Genomic DNA, 8,556 nt, shown 5'->3' on the forward strand with positions numbered 1-8,556 from the left:
TCAGTCAGGGTCTCTGGCATCCACTTCCAGGTCTATACCTAACTATCACCACTGGGTTACAGTGCTGTGGGGTATTTTAGTAACCCCGTTCTTTACTCCTCCAACCTAATCCTGCAGTCAGAGGCGGAAGCAGATCACCCCAGACTTGCTCTGTGCAAAACCACCTTAAATTTAAGAAATCCTGCTCATGATTTCAACCACAGTTCTTCTTGAACCTGCTTTCACACACATATGGACCCCTAGGGTCCCCTTTAATCCCTCCGTGTATTTGTCCACGGCTCTAAATGCCACCTGATGGTCACTCTCTCCTCCTTCCAGACTCTGCTGTTGCCACTTCTGTTTCTCGTGGATTGCTTGGCATTTTACCTGCCTCAGGCTCTGTGCCAGACTGAGCTGCTGGACCGCTCCCGGCTTCTGCTTCCCCCATTCATGCTGTTTCAGTACTAAATGCTGCCGGGAAAAAATTGCACAGCTGCATTCATTTCCACCTCAGGTCACTGTCATCAGACCCTGCTGTGCTTTTACTTGTTCCTGATGCGTCTCCTGTAAGCATTTCTCCCAGCAAGCTTTTCGTGCCTTTAACTTCCCTTTAGGTCCTACCTCCTACTTAGTGGACGCCTCCTGGTCCCCAGGAAATAGGTGCCAGCAGGTCTGGAGGTCTCCTCTTTCTCTTTCCGTACATTAGTAATCTTGTTTTCTCTTCTTAAGGTAAAAGAGACCATTTCTTGTAAGGGTTACCATGACTCCTCCCACTTCATCCTCTCCTGCCTTCTTAAGATCTCGCTCTGTCAAAGGCTTCACTCCTGCATTGTTTTTTAAAATTTTTTAAATTTAAAAATTTTTTTTAAAAAAGATTGATTGATTTATTGAGAGAGAAAGAGTGAGAGAGAGAGAAAACACAAGCGGGGGGAGTGGGAGAGGGAGAAGCAGGCTCTCCGCTGAGCAGGGAGCCCGATGGGGGCTCGATCCCAGGACCCTGGGATCATGACCTGAGCCGAAGGCAGACGCTTAACTGACTGAGCCTCCCAGGCACCCCATCTTTTTTTTTTTTTTAAGATTTTATTTATTTATTTAACTTGAGAGAGGGAGAGAGTGAGTGAGCAAGTGAGTGGGAGGGGGAGGAGCAGAGGGAGAAGGAAAAGCCAACTCTGCCCTGAGCCCGGAGTGCGTCACTGAGCTCCATCTCACAACCTGAGATCATGACCTGAGCCGAAATCAAGAGTCAGACACTCAACTGAGCCCCCAGGTGTCACTCCTGAATCTTAAGACTCTCTAAAAACAAAGAAACTGAAATAGCCTTCGACCTCTCCCACCCCTTTATGGTGTTGTCCTATTTCTGCTCTTCCTTTCGCCTCATCCTCTAAACTCACCATCTGTTTCTCACCTTCCTTCCTTTCTGAATTCACTGAGTCACTTCTGCCTCACAGGTGACCGTGGCCCCCCACTCCTCACTGGCTTAATCCAGGGGGCTCGTCTGCATTCCTCTTCCCGATTAACTTCCGGAGCAGGAGGAGCGTTTCCTGGTTCACCTGTCTCCTTGCCCCTTGCCCCTTGCCCCCGTGGTTCCTGTGGTTACTGTGACAGAGGCTTTGACATGGTTCCTCTGCATTCTCACTGCCTTTGTTGTCCTTCCTTTGCTGCCACCCTGAATGTTAGTGTTCCCTGTGGTTCTGATCTCTTCTCACCTTTTCTTACACTTCCCCAGACATGGTGGACTCGTGGCCTGAAGACACACAGTTCTCTACCTTCAGAATTATTGGGGGGCACAGTTATTTTTTTTAATTTTGATTTAAATGCCTTAGGCAGTATATATATATTGTCCTTTAAACTGGAGACCCCACCATGTTAATCAGACTACTCCAAAGAGTTGTTATCTGTAGCTACTGAAAACACCAGGTTTCTCACCTTTGCCCTGTTTTTCCAGCCTCGGTGGTCTGATCACTTCGGATGAGAACCCTTGCTTGTGTGTTACCATCACTTGCATTGTCTCTGCAGATAAGCTGCCACTTGTCATCAGTTGTTCCCGTATCTAGTCCTCTTCCTCTTCAGCTGCAGATTTATGTTCCTAATTGTTTATTGGAAATGTGTACCCATCTTAAAAAAATTTTGAGATATTATTGATATGTAACATTGTTTTAATTGTATAAGGTAGGTATTTGATGTGTGTATATATTGGGATGTGATTATTACAGTATGTTCACTTATATCCTTCACCACACATAGTTACAAAATATTTTTGGTCCTCATGAGAATGTTTTAGATTTATTCCCTTAGCATCTTACAAAAATATAGTACAGTATTGTAACTATAGTCAGTAGGTTGCACATTACATCCCCAAGCCTCCTTGTATATTTAGAAGTTTGAATCTTTTGATCCCCTTCACCCATTTTGCCCACCCCCATCCCTCACCTCTGGCAACCACGAGGGTGTTCTCTGTATCTTTGAGTTTTTTTTTAAGATTCCACATATAAGTGATATCATACAGTGTTTGTCTTTCTCTGACTTATATCACTTAGCATAATGCTCTCAGGGTTCATCCATGCTGTTGGATGGATGAATGAAATGAATGAAAATAAGAAAAGAAAGACAAATAAGAAAATAAGAATTTTCTTATTTTTTATGGCCAAATAATATTCCATTGTGTATGTATGTATATATACATACCATATTTTCTTTATCCATGTATCAGTGCACACTTAGATTGTTTCTATCTTGGCTATTATAAATAATGCTGTAGTGAACATAGAGGTATAGATGTCTTTTCAAGATAGTGATTTTGTTTCCTTTGGATAATACCCAGAAGTGGAATTGTTGGATCATATGATAGTTTTAGTTTTAATTTTTTGAGGAACCTCCGTACTGTCTTCCATAGTGGCTGTACCAATTTATATTGCTACCAACAGTGCACCAGGGTTCTCTTTTCTCCCACGCTTGTTATTTCTTGTGTTTTTGACGATAGCCATTCTAACAGGTGTGAGGTGATATTTCATTGTGGTTTTGATTTGCATTTTACTGATGATTAGTGATACTGAACACGTTTTCATGCACCTATTGGCTATTTGTATGTCTCTCTGGAATAAAATGTGTTCCCAGATCCTCTGCCTATTTTTCACTCATATTTTTTTGAGGTTTTTTGCTATTGAGTTGAATGAGTTCTTTGTATAGTTTTTATGTTAACCCTTTATCAGATAGTTGCAAATATTTACTCCTAGTCCATAGGTTGCCTTTTCATTATGTTGATGGTTTCCTTTGCCATACAGAATCATTTTCTAGTTTGATGTAATCCCACTTATTTTTTGCTTTTGTTGCCTTTGCTTTTGATGTCAAATCCAATAAATGATTGCCAAGATCAGTGTCGGGAACTTATCCCCTATGTTTTCTTCTAGTAGTGTTATGGTTCCAGGTCTTATGTTTAAGACTTTAATCCTCTTTTTTTTTTTTTTTTAAAAGATTTTATTTATTTTTTTGACTGAGAGAGACATAGCGAGAGCAGGAACACAAGCAGGGGGAGCGGGAGAGGGAGAAGCAGGCCTCCCGCAGAGCAGGGAGCCCGATGTGGGACTCGATCCCAGGACCCTGGGATCATGACCTGAGCCGAAGGCAGACGCTTAACGACTGAGCCACCCAGGCGCCCGACTTTAATCCTTTTTAAGTTTATTTTTGTATATGGTATAAGGGTCCAGTTTCATTCTTTTGTACGTGGCTGGCTAGTTTTCCCAACACCATTTATTGAAGAGACTTGCTTCCCCATTGTATAGTCTTGACTCCTTTATCATAAATTAATTGACCATATATGTGTGGGTTTATTTCTGGGTTGTCTGCTCTGTTTTGTTGATCCATGTTTCTGTTTTTATGCTAGTACCATACTGTTTTGATAACTATAGCTTTGTAATATAGTTTGAAATCAGGAAGTTCAATGCCTCCAGCTTTTTCTTCTTTCTCAGGATTGCTTTGACTATTGGGTCCTTTTGTGGTTTAGGATGGTTGTTTCTAGTTCTGTGAAAATGCCTTTGGATTCTTGATAGGGATTACATTGAATCTGTAGAATCTATAGACTGCTCTAGGTATATGGAAATTTTAACAGTGTTAAGTCTTCCAGTTCATGGACGCAGAATATCTTTCCATTTATTTGTGTTATCTTCAGTTTCTTTTATCAGTGTCTTATAGTTTTTAATGTATAGGTCTTTTACCTCCTTGGTTAAATTTACCCCTCGATATTTTATTCTTCTTCATGTAATTGTAAATGGAATTGTTTTCTTTTCTCTAATGGTTCGTTATTAGTATATAGAAACACAACTGATTTTTGTATAGTGATTTTGTGTTCTGTTACTTTAGTGAATTTTAGTTCTAATTTTTGTTTTTGGTGGAATCAAGATTTCCTGTGTATAATTTCATGTCATCTGCAAATAGTGATGGTTTTATTTATTCTGTTTCAATTTGGTGCCTCTTATTTCTTTTTCTTGCCTAATTTCCATGGCTAGGACTTCCAATGGTATGTTAAATAACACTGGTGAGAGTGGGCATCCTTGTCTTGTTCCTGAACAGGAAGAAAAGGTTGGAAGTAATAAGCTTGAGAGGAGGGTCTTTGTGGAGCTGAAACTCTGACCTCTGAGGAGGCACAGCTCCCTGGTGCTGGTGTCTCTTAGAGGAGGCAGAGGTGGCGGGGGGGGACCTGTGATGAAGCGGGTTCCCCAAAGCTTGGAAAAATGGTCAACTGTATTCAGCTGCTCCTATGAAGACATAGTGCTGCAGTAGGGATGAAGAAACCTTCTGGGGTGATGTTCTTGAGAACACAAGCAAGCCCACATGAAGCAAAAAGGAAGGAGCAAGACCCTTCTTCCTCCCCCAGGCTTGTACTCTATCCTTCTAGGGCCAGCTGGCAAAGCAGAAATGGAGTGTGCAGATTCCCCGCTCTAGCACCACAGAGCAGGGTACAGAACGGTGGATGGAGTTGGAGCTGAGAACAAATAATAGCTCAAACTCTGGTACTTCTCTTCCTAAACTACCTGGCAGATCTTCTTCTTCTTCTTCTTCTTTTTTTTTTTAAAGATTTTATTTATTCATCAGAGAGAGAAAGAGACAGCACACACAAGCAGGGGGAGCGGCAGGCAGAGGTAGAAGCAGGCTCCCGCTGAGTAAGGAGCCTGACGTGGGGCTCAATCCCAGAACCCTGGGATCATGACCTGAGCCAAAGGCAGACGCTTAACTGACTGAACCACCCAGGCAATCCCATAGATCTTTGTACTTAGAATAAATTTCATATTCTTAACTGGGGTCTGTAAGGCAATATGTGGTCTGTCCCTGTTTGTCTCTACCCAATTTCCTATTCTTCCTTCCTCTCTGGTCATACTCCCACTACACTGGGCTTACCACTATGAGCCCTTCTCACTCTTGGATAATAACGTACTTATTAGTTTACTCTTTGTTTTGTCTGGTTTCTTTGCTTGAATTGTACTTCCATTTGCATAGCATCTTTGTCTTGTTCACCACTTAATCTTCAGTGCCTGGACAGTAAAGTCGACAAAACCAAAAGACAACTGGCAGAATGGGAGAAGATATTTCCAAATGTCTTATCAGATAAAGGGCTAGTATCCAAGATGTATAAAGAACTTCTGAAACTCAACACCCAAAGAACAGATAATCCAGTCAAGAAATGGACAGAAAACCTGAACATTTCTCCAAAGAAGACATCCAAATGGCCAAAAGACACATGAAAAAATGCTCCACATCACTCAGCATCAGGGAAATACATATCAAAACCACAACAAGATACCACCTCACACCAGTCAGAATGGCTAAAATTAGCAAGTCAGGAAATGACAGATGTTGGCGAGGATGTAGAGAAAGGGGAACCCTTGTGCACTGTTAGTGGGAATGCAAGCTGGTCAGCCACTCTGGACAACAGTATGGAGGTTCCTCAAAAAGTTGAAAATAAAGCTACTCTATGGCCCAGCAATTGCACTACTGGGTATTTACCCCAAAGATACAAAAGTAGTGAAACAAAGGGGCGCCTGCGCCCCAATTTTTATAACAGCAGTGTCCACGGTAGCCAAACTATGGAAAGAGCCCAGATATCCATCAACAGATGAATGGATAAAGAAGATGTGGTATATATACACAATGGAATCCTACTCTGCCGTCAAAAAAATGAAATCTTGCCGTTTGCAATGACGGATGGAACTAGAGGGTATTATGCTAAGTGAAACAAGTCAGTCAGAGAAAGACAACTATCATATGATATCTCTTATATGTGGAATTTAAGAAACAAAACAGGATCATAGGGAAAGAGGGGAAAAAATAAAGATGAAATCAGAGAGGGAGACAAACCACAAGAGACTCTTAATCACAGGAAACAAACTGAGGGTTGCTGGAGGGGAAGGAGGTGGGGGGATGGGGTAACTGGGTGATAGACATTAAGGACGGCACGTGACGTAATGAGCACTGGGTATTTTTTTTTTTTAAAGATTTTATTTATTTATTTGACAGAGAGATAGGGAGAGAGGGAACACAAGCAGGGGGAGTGGAAGAGGGAGAAGCAGGCCTCCCGTGGAGCAGGGAGCCCGATGTGGGGCTCGATCCCAGGACCCTGGGATCATGACCTGAGCCAAAGGCAGACGCTTAACGACTGAGCCACCCAGGCGCCCCGAACACTTTGTATTATATAAGACTGATGAATCACTGACCTCTACCTCAGAAACCAATAATACATTACATGTTAATTCATTGAATTTAAATTAAAAAAATGAAAAAAAAATCTTTAGTGCCTGGAGACATGCTTGACAGGAATAGATGAATCTTGGACTCTTTCCTTCCCCCTGCTCCCCACTCTGCCTCCTTTAGGCCCATATCCCAATTGTCACCAAGACTTATGGGGCTCTGGTTCTTGGGTTTCTATTCAGTCTCTTCCTTCTGCTCTATCCTCATTGTCATGCCTTGTTTCCTATTCTTACTGGGTCTCTGGTCTGCTGCTGCCATCTTTGAACTAATCTTCCTTTCTTTAGTCTTTGCCTCTTCCAGCCCATACTTTGCACTGCCACCAAAAGATGAATCTTTATATCCCTTGTGCGCTTTAAAAATTACATGGTGACTCATTTCCTATAGAATAAAGTCCTAGCTCCTTAGAGTCAATGGACCATGTTGTTCCCAGTCTTACTTAAGCCTGCCTTTTTATGCTCTTCAGGGTAACGGTATCAGTCAAGGTGCAGGCAGGGAAGCAGAGCTACTATGAATGGCAGGTGATCAGGGATTTATGTTAGGAAGCAGACCCCGTACAATGCTGTGAGGAGCAGGGGATGTGAAGGATGGAGGATCAGAGAAAAATCCCTGGTTTCCTGAAGCACTGGTGTGGGAGATCAACTGGAGCTTGTAGGGGAGTCCAACTGGCATGGCCAGTGCCAGAGGGAGCCACAAAGGGAGGCTCCTGAGATGTCTCTGGTAAGCGCTGTCCTCTGAGTAGCTGTCAGCACTGTGGGTCTGCTGCCAAGCATCTAGTGGGGCCCGTTGGTGGGTAAGGCCTACAGTTGGGAAGAAGAACTGAAGGAAGAATGGAAAAAAACCAGGACAAGCTAGAACTGGCTGGGCACCTCTGCATCTGTCCCTCATCCCATCTGCCTGGAGAGGTCTTCAGAGAGTCATGGCAGCTGGTTCACTTCTGCCTGCCCTACCTTGCACAAGGTCCTCTTTTGGGCCAGCCCTCACCTGGAGCCATACAGGGAACGTGGTTCCCAGCTTCCTAGAGTTGACAGTAGATGCACCCAGCTCGACACCCTGTGAGTTAGCCCGATGGACCTGCTGGCTGTTGTCTGATTATGACAGGTCATTTCATGCCGGCGTCTTTGCAGTGAATGTGCTTTGTCTCTGCCTGGTGGTTTCTTCTGCCCTTCCTAGTGAGTTTCTCATGTCCTTCAAGACCCAACTCAAATGTTAATTTCCTTGAAACCTTCACGACTTCCCCAACCACAACCTTCGCTGTTTTCATAGTAGTTCTCTAGCTTTGCATTTAGCAGTTTTGACCGCAGTTCCTTTCCACTTTCTCCAAGTAGTTCAAGTACTTAAGGACAACTCATCTAGTGATGGAAACGTTCATGACAAATATGAGCCCAGAATGGTTTCCTGGAAATAAGTTCTATAAAAACCAGCACATTCACCAAAAGCTCTGGTGTGATTTTGCCACACTTGGAGGATAGTGGTGGTAGCAGGGGTTTGGCTGATGGCCTCTTTTACCTCTTGTCAGTTGTAAGAGATTCCACACGCTATGGCCATTCCCACTGTCTCTTGGAGCCACTGGTCAGAGGGTGCAGACCAGCGCACAGCTTACTGGAAATGTGTTAGTATTCCCTCTCTTCAACAGCGAATTCTCCTGCGGGCCAGAACAGTGTTTCTGAAGAACCAGTTAGAAGTAGCCTGCTTACTCTGAAAGGCCAGGCAGCCAACTGCAGATTAGATATCTCGAGCTGGAGAAAGAAAATCCAGCAACCATTGCTTAACTGCTTAATGGTAAGATGTCATTTACTCCTTAAGGGTAGAAAGCGGGCCACTTGTTTTTTTCTTTTCCAG

Source organism: Neomonachus schauinslandi, unplaced genomic scaffold (genome assembly GCF_002201575.2).
Source record: "Neomonachus schauinslandi unplaced genomic scaffold, ASM220157v2 HiC_scaffold_24, whole genome shotgun sequence".
Lineage (NCBI taxonomy): Eukaryota > Metazoa > Chordata > Mammalia > Carnivora > Phocidae > Neomonachus > Neomonachus schauinslandi.